We start from the raw sequence: 24,503 nt of genomic DNA, 5'->3' as shown, positions 1-24,503 counted from the left end.
AAAAAAAGTAGTTGTTATTTTTTTGCTGTTTCCGTTCGTGGTTATTCTTTAGATATCAAGTCATTTAATCCAAAATTCCAGCTAATATTCTTTCCCATGGCTCATTCTTACTGATGACTTTCAGAAGGAACATGAATGACCTTGGGATTCGGATTTACCAATGTTGTTGTGTTTCCTAGAAATTAGAGAAGTAGAAACGAATTAGAGAAGACAAATTAAAATTTGACGATTTTTGTCTGTCTGTTTATTAGAATGGATACAGATAATAGGATAGTTTTTAACAGGTGAGATTGATTTTGATCAAATCGAAGGAATTTCCTTTTTCATTTGATTCAAATCAAACACACCCTCCGAGATTTTTCGGGACAGTTTAGTTTTAGGTCCTTTGGTTGAAGCTATGGAGAATCCAAATTTGTGAGGCCTAACAGTTCCTGTTTATTAGAATGGATACAGATAATAGGATAGTTTTTAACAGGTGAGATTGATTTTGATCAAATCGAAGGAATTTCCTTTTTCATTTTTGATTCAAATCAAACACAACTCCGAGATTTTTCGGGACAGTTTAGTTTTAGATCCTTTGGTTGAAGCTATGGAGAATCCAAATTTGTGAGGCCTAACAGTTCCCTGATTACCTGATAGATAATAGGATAGTTTTTAACAGGTGAGATTGATTTTGATCAAATCGAAGGAATTTCCTTTTTCATTTGATTCAAATCAAACACACCTCCGAGATTTTTCGGGACAGTTTAGTTTTAGGTCCTTTGGTTGAAGCTATGGAGAACCCAAATTTGTGAGGCCTAACAGTTCCCTGATTACCTGATTTACCTACTGTCACATCTATGACATTCTAATGGGTGACAAATAGCAAATAATGTGTACCTAGATAACTAGATGTAAATCTCACAAAGGTTAGGCATGTTCTGTAGACCTGCCTGTCGAGGAGAAATTCAGCCCGAAATCACAAAGAGAAAAGGAAAATTGTCGTCAGAGCCTCAACTGTGGTTAGCCATCAAACCTGATTATTTTCCCACCATTATACTTTTCGGAAAATTAGAGAGAACTTTTGGCGTGTGAATTTTGATGGTTTTTTTCCGGATTTAAAATGTTTGGTGGAACTTTTTTCTGTGTGGGATGAAAAGTTGCGAGTTTTTGAATTAATTTTTTCACCCCAAGTGGGTACCTCTACGAGGTCTCCCAACTGGGATAAACACGGGTGAGGTAGGTACCTACTCCTGGGGGACATTGTTTTCTATTGATAGAATTTTCCATTGATTCTCTTTCTGGGTCACAATCATGTTGTGTAGCGTCATTGTAGTCGTTGGTGGTCAATATAAATAGTACCACAAGGAAAGGGGAAGGGAGGTGCTTTTCCACCTCTAAATGCACACGTGCACCTAATACGTGAGTCCGGGCAAGTTTTTATAATACGATAAATATATCCCAGTCCTGGGGTGCTTGAAAATCTTTTTCTTCGCCATTGTTCCATATAAATCTGTCTACCTTATTGTTTGACCTCTTTGGTACTCACAGCATCAGTGTGTCTTGAGGACATCCTGTGAGAGACTGGAAAGGGTTAATTGCATTGGGAATCAGTGGACTCTGGTTTGAAATCGCGGCTAAATTTAAATACATAAGAGGGGTATGGGTATTATAATACGAATAAGAGATTATATGTCTAATGAGAATTCTTATTCTTACTGCTTCAGAATTATTGGGAAACTCAAGTTAAAATAATTAAAAATATGACCGGACTTCTGAAAAGAAAAGACAATTTAATATTCAACCCCTTTCCCGGTGCACCTTTTCCCAGAAAATCTCAGCAAAGATTAAAACTTATGTCGAAATCTGACACAAAAGTCTAAGACACAAAGCTGGGAGCTTAATATCTCCCTCCTTATAGTCCTGACTTTTCGTTTTTGAATTAATTTTTTCACCCCAAGTGGGTACCTCTACGAGGTCTCCCAACTGGGATAAACACGGGTGAGGTAGGTACCTACTCCTGGGGGACATAGTTTTCATTTGATAGAATTTTCCATTGATTCTCTTTCTGGGTCACAATCATGTTGTGTAGCGTCATTGTAGTCGTTGGTGGTTAATATAAATAGTACCTCATCGATTGTTAGCTGAATCCCTTCACACTTCGATTTAGGTTTCTACTATGGTTACCATCAGCAGAATGAGATTTTACTTAAAATCCAAACTTTCAGATAAAAATCTTTTTCTTCGCCATTGTTCCATATAAATCTGTCTACCTTATTGTTTGACCTCTTTGGTACTCACAGCATCAGTGTGTCTTGACGAGGAACGCTGATCGCACATCCTGTGAGAGACGGGAAAGGGATAATTGCATTGGGAACCAGTGGACTCTGGTTTGAAATCGCGGCTAAATTTAAATACATTAAGAGGGGTATTATAATACGAATAAGAGATTATATGTCTAATGAGAATTCTTATTCCTATTGCTTCAGAATTATTGGGAAACTCAAGTTAAAATAATTAAAAATATGACCGGACTTCTGAAAAGAAAAGACAATTTGATCTTTTTCTTCGCCATTGTTCCATATAAATCTGTCTACCTTATTGTTTGACCTCTTTGGTACTCACAGCATCAGTGTGTCTTGAGGAGGAACGCTGATCTCACATCCTGTGAGAGACGGGAAAGGGTTAATTGCATTGGGAACCAGTGGACTCTGGTTTGAAATCGCTGCTAAATTTAAATACATAAGAGGGGTATTATAATACGAATAAGAGATTATATGTCTAGAAGAGAGAATTCTTATTCTTACTGCTTCAGAATTATTGGGAAACTCAAGTTAAAATAATTAAAAATATGACCGGACTTCTGAAAAGAAAAGACAATTTAATATTCAACCCCTTTCCCGGTGCACCTTTTCCCAGAAAATCTCAGCAAAGATTAAAACTTATGTCGAAATCTGACACAAAAGTCAAAGACACAAAGCTGGGAGCTTAATATCTCCCTCCTTATAGTCCTGACTTTTCATGGTGTTATCCCCTAGCCTTTACCCAGCAGTCCCTCCAACCTTCCTTTCTAAACCGCAACATAATATTAAGCCTCAATAAATTGCATTCCCCAATGCTATTCCACACTCCACTTTTCAATTTTTTCGTTCTCCTAATCCAGCCTCTTACAGGTATACGATTTATTTATTCAGAAATGTATCCATTTATTTCGAAACGGGTAACAAGAATTGATAAAAATTTACCCACACATGGAAAATTAAATACGTGAGCTGCATTTTCACAATACTGACCAAATAATGAAACGTGTGAGTGCCACCTTCAAATAGAAAAGGGTTAACTAGAACTTTTCTCTTACTTTGGTAATGCTTTTTTTTTACTCTTGTTACTCGAAATACCATTTTAATTGAGAATTTATTGTGTTTATGTTTCAGTAACCCATTGAACGAGGTATAACGAGTAGTCCCTTTGAACGGGTAAGTTTTTTCTAGTTTTTTCCCCTCTATTGATATATCTAGGTACATAATTCTGTACTTAACTTTCCGAAATTAGTCGTATATATATTTATTTAGGTAGGTATACCCACTCCGTACTCTTCCCTCATCACCATCGAAGGTCTCACTCTAATGTGTGCAAACAAGATTAGCTCTTTCAAAGACAATTGAGATTCGACATTCAACTAAAGAAATTTTGGTGAGCTTTCGGGAATACTCAGATTCCCATCGTCAGACCAAGATTGCGAGAGATTTAGTTGAAAGTCGAATCTCAATTATTGTGTATTTGAAATTTTTTATTTTAAAGTGTTTATTAATATTTTCATACCGGGTATTTATTAGATCTTATGTAATACCTATATGTACCTTCTATGATGTCCACTAAAGCTTCTGTTTACTTCTACTTGTCTTTGATAAAAGACACCCCACATAAACCTATTAAACCGCATACCATAGTCTCACTTCAACTCCAGCGCTCGTAGAGTCAACACCTCTCTCGCGATCTTGGTCTGACGATGGGAATCTGAGTATTCCCGAAAGCTCACCAAACTTTCTTTAGTTGAATGTCGAATCTCAATTGTCTTTGAAAATTATTTTAATTTGTGAAGATTCTTTAAATAATTATTATTTCAATAATTATTTACATTTATTTTAAGATTAGCTCTGTTATGAACTTCACCTTATATCGTCATTCACTCTTTCAAAATGATATTTGAATTTTACACCTCTAAAAATACCTTCCAGCTTTATTGGGTTTTGAAATGGTATCTAATACAAAAGTTATGTAGTTTCCTCTCATGCTTATACAAGAGTAGTTCTTTTATTCCTCTGACATTTAAAGGTACTCAGGAGGAAAACTCTTGCCTCATTTCCATCTCGAAGCTACTTTTCTCTTCAGGTTTTTGTTTTGTTTTATATATTTTTGTAAAAGCTGCTTTTGATGTTTAAAAGCATTCCTTTCGACTATTCTCTATTCTACTTTTCATATCCTCATGTGTGAGGAGGGATGGTCTAGCTTTTACGGGCGAATGAGCTGTAGTAAGTTGTAGAAAGCTAATTTATTTACACAAGCTATACCGGTGTTTTTTTCCTGGTTTAAGGCAGCATCCGGATTACCTTTCGGTAGAAATTGTATCGAGAGCGTTCTATTTATTAAATCATTGAACGGGATTGATTGAATGTACATACTTCTTGATCCTTGAAGCTCACCAAATTGGAGAATGTGGTCCAGATTCATATTTGTCACGGATATTCACGGGGAGGGAAGTTTTTTGAATGTTTCATAAGCTACTCTTTTCCAGAAGTCTATAGCTGACGTAATATGGTTATCGTTTCCATTCAAACACCCTTCCCCTGGTACGAATGATGTACATAATTTTTCAACTCGGATTCTTTTATGACCTGTCATAAAAATATTTTAAAAGGAACATATCCACGGTTTCATGTCATAGTATTCACAGTTCGTATAATAGTTGCCTATAGCGTCTTCTTGCGAGCAAGTGACATGTCCTAAATATGTCTATAAAAGGAACATATCCACGGTTTCATGTCATAGTATTCACAGTTCGTATAATAGTTGCCTATAGCGTCTTCTTGCGAGCAAGTGACATCATGTCCTAAATATGTCTAAACAGAGTCTTCTATTCTGATGATCACGTAGGGTTTGGCGATGTAGAAACCCCTGCTGTGTATTACCTTATTAGTAGTGTTAGCTTTGTGTGAATGAGTTTGGCTACAACTCCAATATTGACAGCGTTATTAGACTTTTGAAGGGCCTACACAGTCTTTTTCATTGCTCATAGAAGAACAACCTTGCCTGGACCCTAGACAGCTAAATGCTCTGTCACAGGAGTTAATCAGGAGTCCGCAAGTAGTTGTGTTAAAGAATTTTACCTCAATAGTTAATAATAGTTCAAGCTAAAAGCAAAGGGACTCATTAGCTCCATTTGTCAACATATACATATAGGATACCTCATTATTCTGTTTCCCATTATGTCGTGTATTGGCATGCTTTTATTTTATGACAGGAACATATGAGCACTTTATGACCCCATTAGTGTCCCATAAATTGAACCAATTATGACGGGAAAAAAATATGAACATCATGACAAAAATATGCTACAGATTTTTCACAAATTTAAAACACATGTTCTCGCGTGGACTATTTTTTGCTGATGTAATTATCATGTTCTAATTGAGAGTTCCAAAGCTGTTCATTTGGATATTTTGTAACTAATGGCGTATCAGAGAACAAATAAATACAAAATATAGGTGTAATAATCCCATAATTTATCATAAGAGGTACATATTTCGTGCTCATCCCATTTTATTGTGATTATAAAATATTTAAATATCCCTGTTGACTTGGCGTTTGTTACCTTCCTCATATTGCCCAATAAATTACACATGGGACTTGTTTGTACTTTGCCTAATTAATGACTGTACAATTTTGGTGGTGGAAAGAGTTATCACTGTCGAATAAAAATGTTGTACCTAGGTAGATACTGTTGCTCTAAGTAGGCGCCTACTGTTAAATCATTGGTAAATTATTATTTATGTTTTATTGGGACATAATCACATGGTACAGACTTTTATGTACCAATATTTTGTATACGTAGGTACCTATAGGTATCGAGCATTTTTTGTTAAATGAAAGGATGAAAAGGAAGAAGCAAAATTTAGTTGGGGAACAAAGAGAAAAGAGGATTCAAACAAAACTTGAAAGAATGAGGAGTGAGGTGCAACCATGGAAATAAGTAATAATAGAGACAAACCTTACACCCAAAATGGGAGATATGATCTATTCAATATTCAAAACTTGGGTGCTTCAAAAGAAAGAGAAAAGAATAGAAAAAGTTTCTGTGTTCCCATTCTTTTGTGACTTCAAAGATTAAATTTTGTTTCGTGTTCTATCTCGGAATTCTGCACTTCACAGGCAAAAAAGGTCTATCTAAAAAAAGTATGCTGTTAAATCATTGGTAAATTATTATTTATGTTTTATTGGGACATAATCACATGGTACAGACTTTTATGTACCAATATTTTGTATACGGTACCTAAAGGTATCGAGCATTTTTTGTTAAAGGAAAGGATGAAAAGGAAGAAGCAAAATTTAGTTGGGGAACAAGAGAAAAGAGGATTCAAACAAAACTTGAAAGAATGAAGAGTGAGGTGCAACCATGGAAATAAGTAATAATAGAGACAAAAAAGCTCAAGGCGTAACAAATGAGAAGAAATAAAAGAAGAATGAACAAGAAGTACCTATAAGAAGAACATGAACACTTGAGAAAAAGTATAGGCATGGAACTTTTGAGATCTGCTGAAATGAGAAGATGTAGGTAATTACAAGTACCTAATATGTACCTATGGGTGTGAGGGACAAGGACAAAACTCAGTATAGGAATCATGAAATCAAAGTTCTCCAACATTTTTTGCTTTACCTGTCTCCTGACTGTGCTCTTTAACTGTCACATGCGACAAAACTGAGTATAGGAATCATGAAATCAAAGTTCTCCAACATTTTTTGCTTTACCTGTCTCCTGACTGTGCTCTTTAACTGTCACAGTCACATGCTCTCATGTCGTGAATTTCAGCAATAAAGTATAACTTAAGTCATTATGGGCAAATCTAGATCCTGTCGTCATTGTGGGCAAATCTAGATGTTTGAATCTTTGAATGTAGATTTGCAAGCTCAAGGCGTAACAAATGAGAAGAAATAAAAGAAGAATGAACAAGAAGTACCTATAAGAAGAACATGAACACTTGAGAAAAAGTAGGCATGGAACTTTTGAGACCTGCTGAAATGAGAAGATGTAGGTATAATTACAAGTAGGTATGTACCTATGGGTGTGAGAGACAAAACTCAGTATAGGAATCATGAAATCAAAGTTCTCCAACATTTTTTGCTTTACCTGTCTCCTGACTGTGTTCTTTAACTGTCACATGCTCTCATGTCGTGAATTTCAGCAATAAAGTATAACTTAGGTCATTATGGGCAAATCTAGATCCTGTCGTCATTGTGGGCAAATCTAGATGTTTGAATGTAGAATTGCTATCCAAGGTCTACGTAGCTGATGGCCCTACTTTTACCAATACCAAGCTGATGGCCCAACTTTTACCAAGGTCTACGTAGCTGATGGTCCTACTTTTACCAAGGTTTACGTACATTTTGTTCTGCATGTTTTTGGTCTCAAAGAATTGGTGGCGTCTTATTGGTCTACGTGTAAACTTTATCAAGAGGGGAATCTCAAGCTGTATTATAAGTTTAGGAAGGAATTGAAACTTAGTACAATGGCTTGGGAGGGAAGAGAAGTGATTGTATTGCCACCTGCTGAGCGAATTTTGATTTCTCTTCCCCTGGCCTCTCCAGAGTTTCCAAGATATCAGGGTTGTATCCCAGAGTGGGGAGTATGGGGGTTCGAAACTCCATTCACAAAAAACCCACTCTGAGGTTTAGCTGTTGGGGCAACTGCCCCAAGGGATGGCTTAAGCTTATACTAATGGGGGTTTGAATATTACTGAGCATTAATTTTCCCTTTCTTTCTTTTGGGTTTTCCTCTTATTGAAAGACATCATCAACAATTTCTAACAAACCATTTTTACAATCTTTCTGGTTATCCTTCAACTGATAGTTCAGGTCAACTAGGGGACATTTTTCCATTTAAAGACGGACGCGGCGCGACGCTTAGAAACGCACTCCTAACGCCTCTTGGCTAATGGTATTATTTATCTCCCCCCACTTCTCGGTTGATGTTCGGCCCTGACGGTTGAAGTTTCAGGAGGAAATCGCTGCAGTTTTCTCTTTATTTATGTTCCAATATTCAGATGATGTTTTGTATTATCCTCGGTTTTAATATTTATTATCTTTTCTTCACAAGATAGATAAATAATTCTTCCAACTTCTTTCTCCCCTTTTGAGCTGTAAGCGGGGATTTAGTTTCTGCTACAACTTATGTTAGACTAACTTATTGTATAGGTAGATAAGATAGATAGGTAGGTAATGTAGGTTTAGTGCTCTTGAAGATAACTTTCAAAGCAGGCTAAAAATAATTTCATTTGAACTTCATCGTTACCGTCCTTGATAGCTTGATATCAAGATTATATTTTTGGACTTTTTGTATCGTAAAATAAAAAGTTCTTCTTTCTTAACCTTTCAATTTCAAGTAGGCTATAAGGCTTTCTTTTGACCTTCTGTACTTTTCCTATTGAAGAACGTCTTCAGTAATTCAATTTTATTTTATGCTTTTGTACCAGTCATTTAGTTGTGTATATTCGCTATCGAAGTTCTACCTTGCCCCTTCCATATTCTTTTATTCTCTGTCTAAATATCAAATCCTTGAATTGGGTTTCAAAAGTCATAGCTTTTTTTTTTTTTTCTGGAGTTAAATGTTTCATTTAACATTTAAACGTGAATTTTCCTAAAGTTTGCGCCTGAATTGATAGGGTGGTGATGGTGATTTTGAGCTCTATTTCGATTTACTTTCACTCTTTCCTCATTGAAATAAAAATAACCGTTTTGATTCCTCGATTGCATCCACATTTTTCCATTTCATTTAACATTTAAACGTGAATTTTCCTAAAGTTTGCGCCTGAATTGATAGGGTGGTGATGGTGATTTTGAGCTCTATTTCGATTTATATACTTTCACTCTTTCCTCATTGAAATAAAAATAACCGTTTTGATTTTTGATTCCTCGATTGCATCCACATTTTTCCATCTTTTCGCTAAACTTGAACTGTGGACTTTTTAGACATAAGGACATCACTATCAAATTAACAACCAAGACTATGGGTCTAGGTCTGACTGGAAGATTTATTGTGCTCATCTATTCTATTGTGCTCAATTCTACTCATATTCATTCCTTAGGAAAGTCTGGAAAGTTCCAACAACTGAAAGCGAACCTGCGTGAAAAATACTCCAACAATCAAACCTCTAGAGTTTCACTCACGTTTGCTCATTAAAGTGGAAAGATTTTACGAGGAGGAAATGCGCGATTCCAACTCCACACCGTGTGAATTGTTTTCTCTAAATATTTAGAAAGAAAGTTTAGTCATTACGTGGAAATTAAATTTGAAAGCCATGCAGGGGATGGTTGGGTGGTAGAGGTTAGACGCGGCTAAATATTTAGAAAGAAAGTTTAGTCATTACGTGGAAATTAAATTTGAAAGCCATGCAGGGGATGGTTGGGTGGTAGAGGTTAGACGGGATGGGGGTTATAAGAGTTGGGAAATAGTTTTTCATAATAGTGTGGAATGATGGCATTGCAGTGGAGAGATTTAAATAATGAGATGGCACTAGCACTATACAGTCATCATTCTAGGGGCGGCTGACCGCCCAGGTTTCAACGTCTCTTTATCGGCGTGCTACCGACGTAGTGCTCGGTTTTAACATCAGTTTGTAAAACTTATGTCGAAATCTGACACAAAAGTCTAAGACACAAAGCTGGGAGCTTAATATCTCCCTCCTTATAGTCCTGACTTTTCATGGTGTTATCCCCTAGCCTTTACCCAGCAGTCCCTCCAACCTACCTTTCTAAACCGCAACATAATATTAAGCCTCAATAAATTGCATTCCCCAATGCTATTCCACACTCCACTTTTCAATTTTTTCGTTCTCCTAATCCAGCCTCTTACAGGTATACGATTTATTTATTCAGAAATGTATCCATTTATTTCGAAACGGGTAACAAGAATTGATAAAAATTTACCCACACATGGAAAATTAAATACGTGAGCTGCATTTTCACTATACTGACCAAATAATGAAACTACTTTTCATGATGGTGTTATCCCCTAGCCTTTACCCAGCAGTCCCTCCAACCTTCCTTTCTAAACCGCAACATAATATTAAGCCTCAATAAATTGCATTCCCCAATGCTATTCCACACTCCACTTTTCAATTTTTTCGTTCTCCTAATCCAGCCTCTTACAGGTATACGATTTATTTATTCAGAAATGTATCCATTTATTTCGAAATGGGTAACAAGAATTGATAAAAATTTACCCACACATGGAAAATTAAATACGTGAGCTGCATTTTCACAATACTGACCAAATAACGAAACGTGTGAGTGCCACCTTCAAATAGAAAAGGGTTAACTAGAACTTCTCTCTTACTTTGGTAATGCTTTTTTTTACTCTTGTTACTCGAAATACCATTTTAATTTGATGGTGATTTTGAGCTCTATTTCGATTTACTTTCACTCTTTCCTCATTGAAATAAAAATAACCGTTTTGATTTTTGATTCCTCGATTGCATCCACATTTTTTCCATTTTTTCGCTAAACTTGAACTGTGGACTTTCTTAGGACATCACTATCAAATTAACAACCAAGACTATGGGTCTAGGTCTGACTGGAAGATTTGTTGTGCTCATCTTTTCTATTGTACTCAATTCTACTCATATTCATTCCTTAGGAAAGTCTGGAAAGTTTCAACAACTGAAAGCGAACCTGCATGAAAAATACTCCAACAAAACCTCTAGAGTTCCACTCACGTTTGCTCATTAAAGTGGAAAGATTTTACGAGGAGGAAGTGCGCGATTCCAACTCTTCTGAATTTTACAAGCGTTTTTGTCGAACTAAATTCTGCAGAGAACAATGTGTTTCAAATTAGATAGCGTCCAAGTGCTGTTTTCAAAAATAACATCAATAACATGTAAAATGAAACTGAAGAATAATAAAAAAAAAAAATGGTCCATTTAGTACCTTCTTAATTTTATTGTTAATTTGTCACATCATCTATTTCGATTGTGTAAAAAGAAATTCCAGTTATTTGTAAAATAATATTTAGTTTCTGAACAAATACACCCATGGTCACTTTGGCACATCCACCATTTTCTTCTACAGAACCTACTTAAATATTTAGAAAGAAAGTTTAGTCATTACGTGGAAATTAAATTTGAAAGCCATGCAGGGGATGGTTGGGTGGTAGAGGTTAGACGCGGGGGGGGTTATAAGAGTTGGGAAATAGTTTTTCATAATAGTGTGGAATGATGGCATTGCAGTGGAGAGATTTAAATAATGAGATGGCACTAGCACTATACAGTCATCATTCCAGGGGCGGCTGACCACCCAGGTTTCAACGTCTGTTTATCGGCTTGCTACCGACGTAATGCTCGGTTTTAACGTCACTTTTGACCATGATATCGAATTATTATCTACAGATAATATAACGTATTAGCTGAGAGTTATAAAAATTCAGTGCTGAGTGGTACCTGGTAGAAAGCATATATTTATTTCAATTTCGAGTATCAGGCAAAACTTACCTTGGGCACCTGTGAAGATGGATCTCGCATTTTGAAATTGCTGAAGGATACTTAGCACACCATGAGCCATCAGTTAGCTCATTATTTAACAAAGACTCACCAATCATTGTTGATCATATCATAGCCTATCCCATCGTTTACGGTTATAAAAATTCAGTGCTGAGTGGTACCTGGTAGAAAGCATATTTCAATTTCGAGTATCAGGCAAAACTTACCTTGGGCACCTGTGAGGATGGATCTCGCATTTTGAAATTGCTGAAGGATACTTAGCACACCATGAGCCATCAGTTAGCTCATTTGACAAAGACTCACCAATCATTGTTGATCATATCATAGCCTATCCCATCAAATATACGAGACCTTGTTTAGACTGCTGGCGTAAAGGTACTTTTCAGTCCTATATATTCGGGCAGGGTAATTTCTTTTCAATCTTATGTCACGAGCCACACAGGGGGTAATTTAGAATGGCAATAATAATACTTGTACTATTGTGAGTATAGAAATAGAGATCACTTCTCTCCATTTGTGGCTGTTATTATGTCATTACAATACTTTTTCATTACGTAAGTAGGTTATTGTGGAAATGTCATGTGCCTGTTTCTAGGTACAAGAGTGCTATTTCCAATCCGTTGAAACACAAAGCTTCCATTCTGTTGGTCGTTTCCCCCCCCCCCCCAAAAAAAAGTTTCTTGTTTTCATTCAAAGCTTAATAAAGCCCACAAATTTATTAGACTTTTTATCTCGTCAATATTATCGGTTTAGCCCGATAAAGGTATAGTATAAGCATTAGTTACCTATCTTTATCCTTCACTCCCAATAATTTTGCATCGTCCACTTTTGCTCAAAGTAGGTCAAAATAGTTTTCACAGTTTTCTTTCTTCTACAATCTAAATCTAAATTGTCAAAGTGAAACTTAAAGTAACAAAGTGTATAAAATATCAAAAGTTGTGATGACGTGAAATCCAAGTAGATGAGTAAAATGCTTCATGTTATAACTCCCTGTAAAATATAAGGTGTCTCCCGTACGGGAGAAAAAACATGTCAAAATGCAATAAAATTGGAGCCATAAAATTGTCTTCGTATAAAATTTTACAATTTAATTTAATTTCGCAAATTTTATGACACCTTTGCTTCTTGCTCAAAGTGAACTATAGGTTCAGCTATACATAACAATGTGATTTTATAGGTAGGTATAGGTAATAAAAATTGGATAGATAACATGTGTTAGGCGTGTTGTACGGTTTGCTTAGTATGAGAAAGTTCAACTCGAAACCAGCAAGCTCCCATCAGCCATGGGAGTTAGGCTTAACTTAAATGCGAAGAGAGACTTCAACGAAAAATGCCTTTGTAAGAAGACGGCAAAGGATTGGAAATAAGTGGTCTTTAGCAGTACAAGATCGAATCCGCAAAATTTCATGCAAATTTAATTGAAACGACCAACACCAAACTCGAATTTAAACTTGAACAAGAAGAAGATCAACCAGAACCCCAAACATTAATCAAAGCAACATCACTTGAACATTTCCACATGTCTGTTCAACTTGTTCCTCCTTAGATTGCAATATTCATTAAGTAAAGGAAATCAAGTTAGTTAATTGTCTTCGTATAAAATTTTACAATTTAATTTAATTTCGCAAATTTTATGACACCTTTGCTTCTTGCTCAAAGTGAACTATAGGTTTAGCTATACATAACAATGTGATTTTATAGGTAGGTATAGGTAATAAAAATTGGATAGATAGCATGTGTTAGGCGTGTTCTACGGTTTGCTTTGTATGAGAAAGTTCAACTCGAAACCAGCAAGCTCCCATCAGCCATCAGGCTTAACTTAAATGCGAAGAGAGACTTCAACGAAAAATGCCTTTGTAAGAAGACGGCAATGGATTGGAAATAAGTGGTCTTTATAGCAGTACAAGATCGAATCCGCAAAATGTCATGCAAATTTATTTGAAACAACCAACACCAAACTTGAACAAGAAGAAGATCAACAACACCACCAAACATTAATCAAAGCAGCATGACTTGAACATTTCCACATGTCTGTTCAACTTCTTCCTCCTTAGATTGCAATATTCATTAAGTAAAGGAAATCAAGTTAGTGGAGTTGGGATCTGCTGCACACCTAGGTATTACCTTTATATCTCGTATTGAGTTCTTAGTTTCATTAAACTTAGCTAGATAGAACATAACATACCTACATACCTACCTGGTTACCTACACAGCTAGAGGAATAACACTCAAATAAAACACACAAAAAAGCCTTTGGCTCCAAAAAACGCTCTTGTGTGAACAAGTTAGTGTACCAAGAGGGGAATCGAATATCTTGTCCTCGACTCCGGAGTCATGATATGCTGCACTTCCTGTTAGAAATCACCCTTGTAGCAAAGTTAACCCTTTCATTGTCCTCTATAACGTTGAGATTTCATGCCCGCCGTCAGCATTCGTTATCAGGTCGAGGTTTCTTACAGAGCCCCTTATGTCAGACATTACTTCATCACACCACCCCTTTGCAGGGGAACATCCTCGAACTGTGGGTTAACTGTTAAAGAGGGAAGAAATGCCATCACACAACTGGAGGGAGAGAAAACATGCCTCCCTCTCCTTCCTCTCACCACAAGAAAAGCGCCCTGACAATTATTATCACATTTTGATTTATCTTAAATTCTATAGCTCTTAATTGAATTGGTGAAAGTCCATTCTATTTCTCAAAGGCGAAATGTCTTTTTTCTGTGGGGAAGACATTTTGGTTTTCACTGAAACGGAGAGTTTTTCCCTTCTTTATGAACCACAGTTTTCCTAGTTTTCTCCTTTTAATCATTTCTTTTTGGTTTTATTATTTAAGTGTTATTCAATTATTATCACATTTTGATTTATCTTAAATTCTATAGCTCTTAATTGAATTGGTGAAAGTCCATTCTATTTCTCAAAGGCGAAATGCCTTTTTTCTGTGGGGAAGACATTTTGGTTTTCACTGAAACGGAGAGTTTTTTCCTTCTTTATGAACCACAGTTTTCCTAGTTTTCTCGTTTTAATCATTTCTTTTTGGTTTTATTATTTAAGTGTTATTGCTATCTGTTGGAAATATAGTTGTGTAACTAATAATATTTTATTATAATGAGCTTTGAAAGTAAATTATGTAAGTCGGATTCGATTCTCTTAAGAGAATCTCGATTTTTCTGTGGGGAAGACATTTTGGTTTTCACTGAAACGGAGAGTTTTTTCCTTCTTTATGAACCACAGTTTTCCTAGTTTTCTCGTTCTAATCATTTCTTTTTGGTTTTATTATTTAAGTGTTATTGCTCTCTGCTGGAAATATAGTTGTGTAACTAATATTATTTTATTATAATGAGTTTTGAAAGTAAATTATGTAAGTCGGATTTGATTCTTTTAAGAGAATCTCGTATAAGAGGACTAGTACCTAAATTGCCTTTTAAGTTAAAGTCCAAGATTGGATAACAGCAGTAAATTACACAAATATAATTTAGAAGAAGACGTTACCCAAAAATGGATTACAAGAAAGCGTTCGTAAAAACATTTCTATTTCTGACTCCATCAACATTTTTACAGAAAAGGGATTCATTTTATTCAAAGAAATCTCCTCGCCTCTCAATCAAGAAAAGAAATGACATAACTTTCTGACATTGTCAAAGTATTAACAAAGAGGATAGGAGAGAAGTTGAAATTGAAGGCACAAAAACAAGAACTCATTTTATTCAAAGAAATCTCCTCGCCTCTCAATCAAGAAAAGAAATGACATAACTTTCTGACATTGTCAAAGTATTAACAAAGAGGGTAGGAGAGAAGTTGAAATTGAAGGCACAAAAACAAGAATATAAACACATCATCATAAGACACAGCATAAGTATAGGCGGAGGGCGGAGAGATGAAAAAAGTAATGTAAAACATAAATAAATATACAACAAGAAGTACGTAGAGTACAAGGAATAAAAAATAAAATGTGTGAAGAACACAACTTGAGAAAGATATGAAATAAAAGAAGACGAAATTTGACAGAACGAAAATGAAATGATAAAGATAACCTGGAGGCCTCTTCAAGTCCAAAGTGACTAGGTATACCTATCAGAGAAGTACGCCAAAAATATCTTGTCAACTACATATTACATATGCACCGAAAATAACTTGAAAATCTTTATTGTACCTAGACGTAGAGTACAAGGAATAAAAAATAAAATGTGTGAAGAACACAACTTGAGAAAGATATGAAATAAAAGAAGACGAAATTTGACAGAATGAAAATGAAATGATAAAGATAACCTGGAGGCCTCTTCAAGTCCAAAGTGACTAGGTATACTTATCAGAGAAGTACGCCAAAAATATCTTGTCAACTACATACATATGCACCGAAAATAACTTGAAAATCTTTATTGTACCTAAATGAAAACATGGATGAAAAATAGGACAATAAAGAGAATAATAAACTGAAAATATGGGTTGATGAAATAAAACAAAATCCAAGAATACTGTGGGAAAACTTGACAGAACCGAATGCTAGGTTTTCACGGATGCAAGAGTGTAACTTTATGAGATAAAGCTCGCAAGTTCACACCAAGTACCTGCTGGAAAATTAAAAGTCAAATAAACAAAAAGTAACAACAGTGTCGGAAGAAACAAGGTCGGTGTGGGGGGAAGGAAAAACAAGGCAAAATGCTTAAATACAAGGTTGAGATAGTGAGATGAGGAACAAGAAGGAGGAGGAGAATTGGGAGGAGGCGGAGGGGAAGAAAAAGGAGAAGGGGAGATAAAGGAGGAGGAGGAGGAGGAGGAGTTCAAGGGACAAGGAGGAGTAAGAGTAGAGGGAGAGCGAGGGAGGAACTGAGTACTTTAAGGAGGTTAGATAAAAAGGCGAAAAGGAAGTTGAGATAAAGAAATTGCCATGGATGATGGAAAAGTGGAGAGAATAATATTAGAAGGACGAAGTGGATAAGGGATGAAGAAAGAGTTTTACGAGACGAAGAAGGAATGGAGGACGTGTGAATTGTAGAAGATAATACAACAAGAAATACCTGATCATCATAATAACTTGCGAAAATGGATGTGTTCTGAATTTTACAAGCGTTTTTGTCGAACTAAATTCTGCAGAGAACAATGTGTTTCAAATTAGATAGCGTCCAAGTGCTGTTTTCAACAATAACATCATCAATAACATGTAAAATGAAACTGAAGAATAATAAAAAAATTGGTCCATTTATTATAGTACCTTCTTAATTGTTAATTCGTCACATCATCTATTTCGATTGTGTAAAAAGAAATTCCAGTTATTTGGTCCCATCGAGTAAAATAATATTTAGTTTCTGAACAAATACACCCAAGGTCACTTTGGCACATCCACCATTTTCTTCTACAGAACCTACTTAATATTCTCCATTTGTGGCTGTTATTATGTCATTACAATACGTTTTCATTACGTAAGTAGGTTATTGTGGAAATGTCATGTGCCTGTTTCTAGGTATAAGAGTGCTATTTCCAATCCGTTGAAACACAAAGCTTCCATTCTGTTGGTCAAAACATTGCTAATTTGGCAACGTCAGGTCCATACCCGACCATGTCAGAATTCATTCAGGCAAAATATGCCCCTGACATCCTCCAGCACAAAATGTCTAACTTCCTTTTTTCAACCTAAAATGTTTGTCCCCCTACACCCCCCTTGTGTGTCAACCTCAGAACCCCCCAACCTGGTGTGTTGTGGGGAGAAAAACAAGGAGAAAATGTATTTTGGTGCTCCGCCAAAAATTCAAGCTTGTGCTAATTTATTTCCAGTAGTTGTTACCGCTATGTTGGGATGTTACTCATGCTAGATTTGCTCTCAGCAAATTAGAACCGTTCGAAATGACACGCGGGATAATGTTTATCTTCTGTTGAGCTACTTAGGAAACGTTAAGTTTACTGCCTAATTTATTTCCAGTAGTTGTTACCGCTATGTTGGGATGTTACTCATGCTAGATTTGCTCTCAGCAAATTAGAACCGTTCGAAATGATACGCGGGATAATGTTTATCTTCTGTTGAGCTACTTAGGAAACGTTAAGTTTACTGTGAAAGAATAATACGAGATAGAGCGCGGAAATTAACTAAAAGTATGTAAGTATAGTTCTTTTCTTTATTTCTTTACATGGGGATAAGTACATATTGAACATTTTAACTTGTAAAAAGTAAATTACCTTGGAAAAATCAGCTTTTTTATGTCCACGTTGAGACTTAGCTCTAATAGCAGCAAGGCTTGTTGATTCTTGCCCTTTTGATTATTTGAGAATACAGAGGATTGTTGATCATACTAAAGGACAGTAACCCATAATACGAGATAGAGCGCGGAAATTAACTAAAAGTATGTAAGTATAGTTCTTTTCTTTATTTCTTTACATGGGGATAAGTACATATTAAACATTTTAACTTGTAAAAAGTAAATTACCATGGAAAAATCAGCTTTTTATGTCCACGTTGAGACTTAGCTCTAGCAGCAAGGCTTGTTGATTCTTGCCCTTTGATTATTTGAGAATACAGAGGATTGTTGATCATACTAAAGGACATTAACCCATATACAGTGAATCTCATTCAGAAAGAAGACACAAAATATTATGAGTCCTGTAAAACATTCGCTACTTAAAGGATAGCTAGTAATTAGGAACGTATTCGTAATGCTTCCCCTTTATTTACAGCTAAAATCTCCCCTACCCACCCCACTCTTTTTTCAGACATACTTACTGACCTATAAAATTGTTATGAACCAAATCTTCTTTCTGCCCTCTTTCCTTTTCCTCTTTCATTCCTCTTAGCTAGTAATTAGGAACGCATTCGTAATGCTTCCCCTTTATTTACAGCTAAAATCTCCCCTACCCACCCCACTCTTTTTTCAGACATAGTTACTGACCTATCAAATTGTTATGAACCAAATCTTCTTTCTTCCCTCTTTCCTTTTCCCCTTTCATTCCTCTTTTCTCTCTCTTCTCCCTTCAGTTTTACCCATGTAGTTTCACATTGGTTAACTCTCTAATTTATGCATAGTTTGTTCTTTGTACGGGTTTTCTTTCATCTCTGTCGAGTATCTAGCTTGACATACATAATTACGAGGATAACACCTGAAACGCGTCTCTGTTCCTCGAATATCTGAAATTGGAACTAGATAAAGCATCCTCCAAAAGCTTGCTGACGAAATGATAACTCAGATGAGACGAATGAGATACGAAATGAGATGGCTCAATCTCAACTCTTATTGGCTGGCAGAGCTAATGAACTTTTCCTAACCTCATTGTGGGGATTTTTCCACCAATCCTTCGCGTCCACCACAAATCTTTCGCGATGGCTTTTTAAAAACGCCGCGCGCCGGGCTATTGATTTGGTGTGGATTGATTTTTCTGGCAGATCAAGTTCTGATGGTACGAGTAGTAATGGTATCTGTTGATCAGGAATTCGAGATGAAAGTATAGTAGGGACTGAAAATGAAAAGTGTACGAGTATGAGAGTAGGTGCTCAAAACCCAAGGTGTTTTGTTGATTTTTCCATTGACAAAGTTGATTTCCTTTCAAATCAGCAGAGAGGGAGAGAGAGAGAAAGAAGGAGAGAGTTGTCGATTGAGACTATGTATTTGTATGCCAAGAATTTGTATGATAACATTGATAGCAATTAAAATTATTTTTGTCGAACCTTTTTAAGCCTCACAATACTGAGTTATGCATTCCAAAGCAGGAACAGGAACAGATATATTCCTTGCACGGTTGTCATTCTACAAGAATCTAGATATCAAAGTCAGTTATCTTCAGAGTTGGGATCTGCTGCACACCCATTACCTTTATATCTCGTATTGAGTTCTTAGTTTCATTAAACTTAGCTAGATAGAACATAAAATAGAAAGTAAAAATACCTACGTACATACCTGTGGTTACCTACACAGCTAGAGGAAATAACACTCAAATAAAACACACAAAAAAGCCTTTGGCTCCAAAACACGCTCTTGTATGAAGAAATCTTTCTTTCTGAACATCTCGGCAGCACTTTTGACAACATCCGCAATGTCCAACCGTGCTTGTAATTTGAATCATAATAATGAAAAGCAGGAAGGACTTGAAATACCTCAAATAATACTAATATTGAAAGAGAGAGGGAAGGAGAGAGAGGTTAGGAGAGAGAGGGAAGGAGAGAGAGGGGAAGAGAGAGGACTCCTGATTGTGGCGGAACCGTCTTTCCTCACCCTTTTCCTTTTCTCACCCACCCTCTTCCTAGAAGAGGAAGGAAGAGAAAGAAATTCGGGGAAAGATTTGTTCATTCATACGTAAAGTTAAATGTATAAGAAATTTTTTTCTACATTAAATTTTCCTTGAGGCTGACTGCTTCTTTTTGGGTCCCTCCTTTCTCCCTTTTTTCCGTATTTTTTTAATATTATGAGCTTCTTTTTCTATAAGCTTGTGTGACCAGTGGAAACGTGTGTCGGGAGGTGGTAGGTGTTGTATTTCATTTCCACGTGTTATGTAGAAGATTATTAGAAAGCTATTTATGGCTCCTTCAAAATTGTGCTGGCTGGATAGGTCTTTAACACATCAGTGCCTTTTTTTCCCTTGTTGTATAAGATTGAGACCGTTTGTGACCAGTGATTTGGAGACGGTCACAGTGTTTATATCTGCGTGTGTCGGGAGGTGGTAGGTGTTGTATTTCATTTCCACGTGTTATGTAGAAGATTATTAGAAAGCTATTTATGGCTCCTTCAAAATTATGCTGGCTGGATAGGTCTTTAACACATCAGTGCCTTTTTTTCCCTTGTTGTATAAGATTGAGACCGTTTGTGACCAGCGATTTGGAGACGGTCACAGTGTTTATATCTGCCCCTGGAAATATCCAACCGTGCTTGTAATTTGAATCATAATAATGAAAAGCAGGAAGGACTTGAAATACCTCAAATAATACTAATATTGAAAGAGAGAGAGAGAAAGAGGGAAGGAGAGAGAGGGGAAGAGAGAGAGGGGAAGAGAGAGAGGACTCCTGATTGTGGCGGAACCGTCTTTCCTCCCCCTTTTCCTTTTCTCACCCACCCTCTTCCTAGAAGAGGAAGGAAGAGAAAGAAATTCGAGGAAAGATTTGTTCATTCATACGTAAAGTTAAATGTATAAGAAATTTTTTTCTACATTAAATTTTCTTTGAGGCTGACTGCTTCTTTTTGGGTCCCTTTTTTTCGTATTTTTTTAATATTATGAGCTTCTTTTTCTATAAGCTTGTGTGACCAGTGGAAACGTGTGTCGGGAGGTGGGAGGTGTTGTATAGTTGTATTTCATTTCCACGTGTTATGTAGAAGATTATTAGAACGCTATTTATGACTCCTTCAGAATTATGCTGATGGCTGGATAGGTCTTTTAACACCTCAATGCCTGTTTTCCCCTGTTTGTATGAGATTGAGACCGTTTGTGACCAGTGCACAGTGAACACATTTGGAGACGGTCACAGTGTTGATATCTGCCCCTGGAAATACCCTGTTATAGGTACAATCTGTTTCCATTTCCAGGGCTTCCAGTTTTCCGGCTTTCCAGAGACAGAAATGTCCGTGACTGTGTTAGTAAAGTTTTTAGAACCCTAAGGGATCCTTTCAGTTCTTTCTGATCTAACCATAGTAAACCTTGTCTTTGGAACTTTATCACGTGGTCAATTTCACAAGTGAATGAGAATAAATAAAATTCCGTACCTCGGTAGATATTCAAACCAGCGTTCTCCAACGAGGGTATACCAGGCTAGTGTAACCACCATTTAACCCAGATAAAAGTATCATTACACCATTTTATTTCCTTTTTTGTTCTACAGAGGCTTGAAATTCTTCACATATAATTGTTCTCATGTATGTATTGTCTTCTGAAACAATTATGTTCGCAGATATATTTCGTATGTATAATAAAGTTTTTAGAACCCTAAGGGATCCTTTCAGTTCTTTCTGATCTAACCATAGTAAACTATGCCTTTGGAACTTTATCACGTGGTCGTGCGTCGTGCGAATTGCAAATTATTAAATTCCCTGCCTCGGTAGAGAACCTAACTGGCGATCTCCAGTGAAAGTACCAGGTGTAACCACCATTTAACCCAGATAAAAGTATCATTACACCATTTTATCTCATTTACGTTGTACCAGAGGCTTGAAATTATTCACATAATTGTTCTCATGTATGTATTGTCTTCTGAAACAATTATGTTCGCAGATATATTTCGTATGTAATTCTCGCCTTTTCATTATGTACGTTAAAGGTACACTGTATATTAAAAAAGTACCAGGTGTAACCACCATTTAACCCAGATAAAAGTATCATTACACCATTTTATCTCATTTACGTTGTACCAGAGGCTTGAAATTCTTCACATAATTGTTCTCATGTAGGTATGTATTGTCTTCTGAAACAATTATGTTCGCAGATATATTTCGTATATAATTCTCGCCTTTTCATTATGTACATTAAAGGTACACTGTATATTAAATTAAAGTTTTTAGAACCCTAAGGGATCCTTTCAGTTCTTTCTGATCTAACCATAGTAAACTATGCCTTTGGAACTTTATCACGTGGTCGAATTCGCAAATTATTTAATGAGAATAAAATTCCCTGCCTCGGTAGAGAACCTAACTGGCGATCTCCAGTGAAAGTACCAGGTGTAACCACCATTTAACCCAGATAAAAGTATCATTACACCATTTTATCTCATTTACGTTGTACCAGAGGCTTGAAATTCTTCACATAATTGTTCTCATGTATGTATTGTCTTCTGAAACAATTATGTTCCCAGATATATTTCGTATATAATTCTCGCCTTTTCATTATGTACCTACGTTAAAGGTACACTGTATATTAAAAGTACATTTTACATTAAATGTACCTACCTACACTGTGCATTAAATGTAGATATTACGCTTTAACATTACGATTACACAAATTTCGTACAATCGTTACGACAACTCGCAAGTTCACACCAAGTACCTGCTGGAAAATTAAAAGTCAAATAAACAAAAAGTAACAACAGTGTCGGAAGAAACAAGGTCGGTGGAGGGGAAGGAAAAACAAGGCAAAATGCTTAAATACAAGGTTGAGATAGTGAGATGAGGAACAAGAAGGAGGAGGAGGAGAATTGGGAGGAGGCGGAGGGGAAGAAAAAGGAGAAGGGGAGATAAAGGAGGAGGAGGAGTTCAAGGGACAAGGAGGAGGGAGAGCGAGGGAGGAACTGTACTTTAAGGAGGTTAGATAAGGATAAAAAGGCGAAAAGGAGGTGGAGGAGGAGGAGATGGGAAGGAAGCCGAAAAGAGGAGGAGAAAGGTGAGGAAAAGGAAAGACAAGAGACACCAGAGGAGGTAGAATAAGTATAGAGGGTAGAGAAAATGGAGAGAGGAAGAGGAGAGGGAGAAAAGGAAGTATAGGAGTAAATGGAAATGAAAGGGAGGAGATGGAAACGAAGTAGAAAAGGGAGAAAGGTGAGGAAAAAGAAAAACAAGAGACACCAGAGGAGGTAGAATAAGTAGGCTTGCCAAACGTCCCGAATTGGCCGGGACAGTCCCGAATTTCAGGGGGTGTCCCGGCGTCCCGTTCAGTTTTTCATTTTGGGGCGTTTTGTCCCGAATTTCCGTTTCTGTCCCAGAAAAAATTCGGGACGCGTTTTTTAACTTTAAAATTAGGTACCTACCTCTATAAATCAGAATTTGTTCTTAACTTGTTTAAATGTGTCATGCTTTCATCAGTTTGCTCTTCCACTTCTTTGCTAAACCTTTATAAACGAGAAAATGTTGTATTAAACAGCCTTAAACGAAAAAATGAGCTGGTCCCTTGAATTCTCGTTTATCCAGGTTCGACTGTATTTTGCTTATCTGTTTTTAATAATAGGTATGTTACCTATCACCTATCGTACCTATATACATATCGTACCTATGTGATTTCGCGATTATGCTCGCGGATTTGGCGATTATGTTCGCGGATTTCGCGATTATATTCGCGGATTTCGCGATTTGGCGATTATGTTCGCGGATTTGGCGATTATGTTCTCGATATCGGAATTATGTTCGCGGAATTATGCGCGATTATGTTCGCGTAGAATTTCAGGATTATGTTCGCGGATTTCTAGCGATTATGTTCGCGGATTCGCGATTATTGTTCGCGGATTTGGCAGATTATGTTCGCGGATTCGCGATTATGTTCGCGGATTTACTGACCGATAAAATTCGCGGATATGAACCATTAATCTTCGCGGATTTCGGCCATCTTGTTCGCGGATTTTCCGATTACATTCGCGCATTTCGCGATTTTTACTGACCTATAAAATTGTTATGAACCAAATCTTCTTTCTGCCCTCTTTCCTTTTCCTCTTTCATTCCTCTTTTCTCTCTCTTCTCCCTTCAGTTTTACCCATGTAGTTTCACATTGGTTAACTCTCTAATTTATGCATAGTTTGTTCTTTGTACGGGTTTTCTTTCATCTCTGTGGAGTATCTAGCTTGACATACATAATTACGAGGATAACACCTGAAACGTGTCTCTGTTCCTCGCATATCTGAAATTGGAACTAGATAAAGCATCCTCTAAAAGCTTGCTGACGAAATGATAACTCAGATGAGACGAATGAGAGACCAAATGAGATCTCAGACGAGGCGAATAAGATACGAAATGAGATGGCTCAATCTCAACTCTTATTGGCTGGCAGAGCTAATGAACTTTTCCTAACCTCGTTGTGGGGATTTGTCCACCAATCCTTCGCGTCCACCACAAATCTTTCGCGATGGCTTTTTGAAAACGCCGCGCGCCGGGC

At 36.6% G+C, this 24,503-nt stretch overlaps 1 long non-coding RNA gene across 1 annotated transcript in view; it reads left to right on the top strand.

The window, feature by feature from the left end:
* LOC103519715 overlaps positions 1 to 24,503 on the top strand; it is a 49,705-nt gene that overhangs the window by 11,945 nt on the left and 13,257 nt on the right. The window contains exon 2 of the long non-coding RNA XR_001809817.2: positions 3,414 to 3,455. This is a non-coding gene — a long non-coding RNA (uncharacterized LOC103519715). The remainder of the gene's footprint in view (positions 1 to 3,413; positions 3,456 to 24,503) is intronic.

Source organism: Diaphorina citri, unplaced genomic scaffold (assembly GCF_000475195.1).
Source record: "Diaphorina citri unplaced genomic scaffold, Diaci psyllid genome assembly version 1.1 scaffold67, whole genome shotgun sequence".
NCBI lineage: Eukaryota > Metazoa > Arthropoda > Insecta > Hemiptera > Psyllidae > Diaphorina > Diaphorina citri.
The sequence above is the reverse complement of the archived record's forward strand: the minus strand, read 5'-3'. Positions and strand labels throughout refer to the sequence as shown.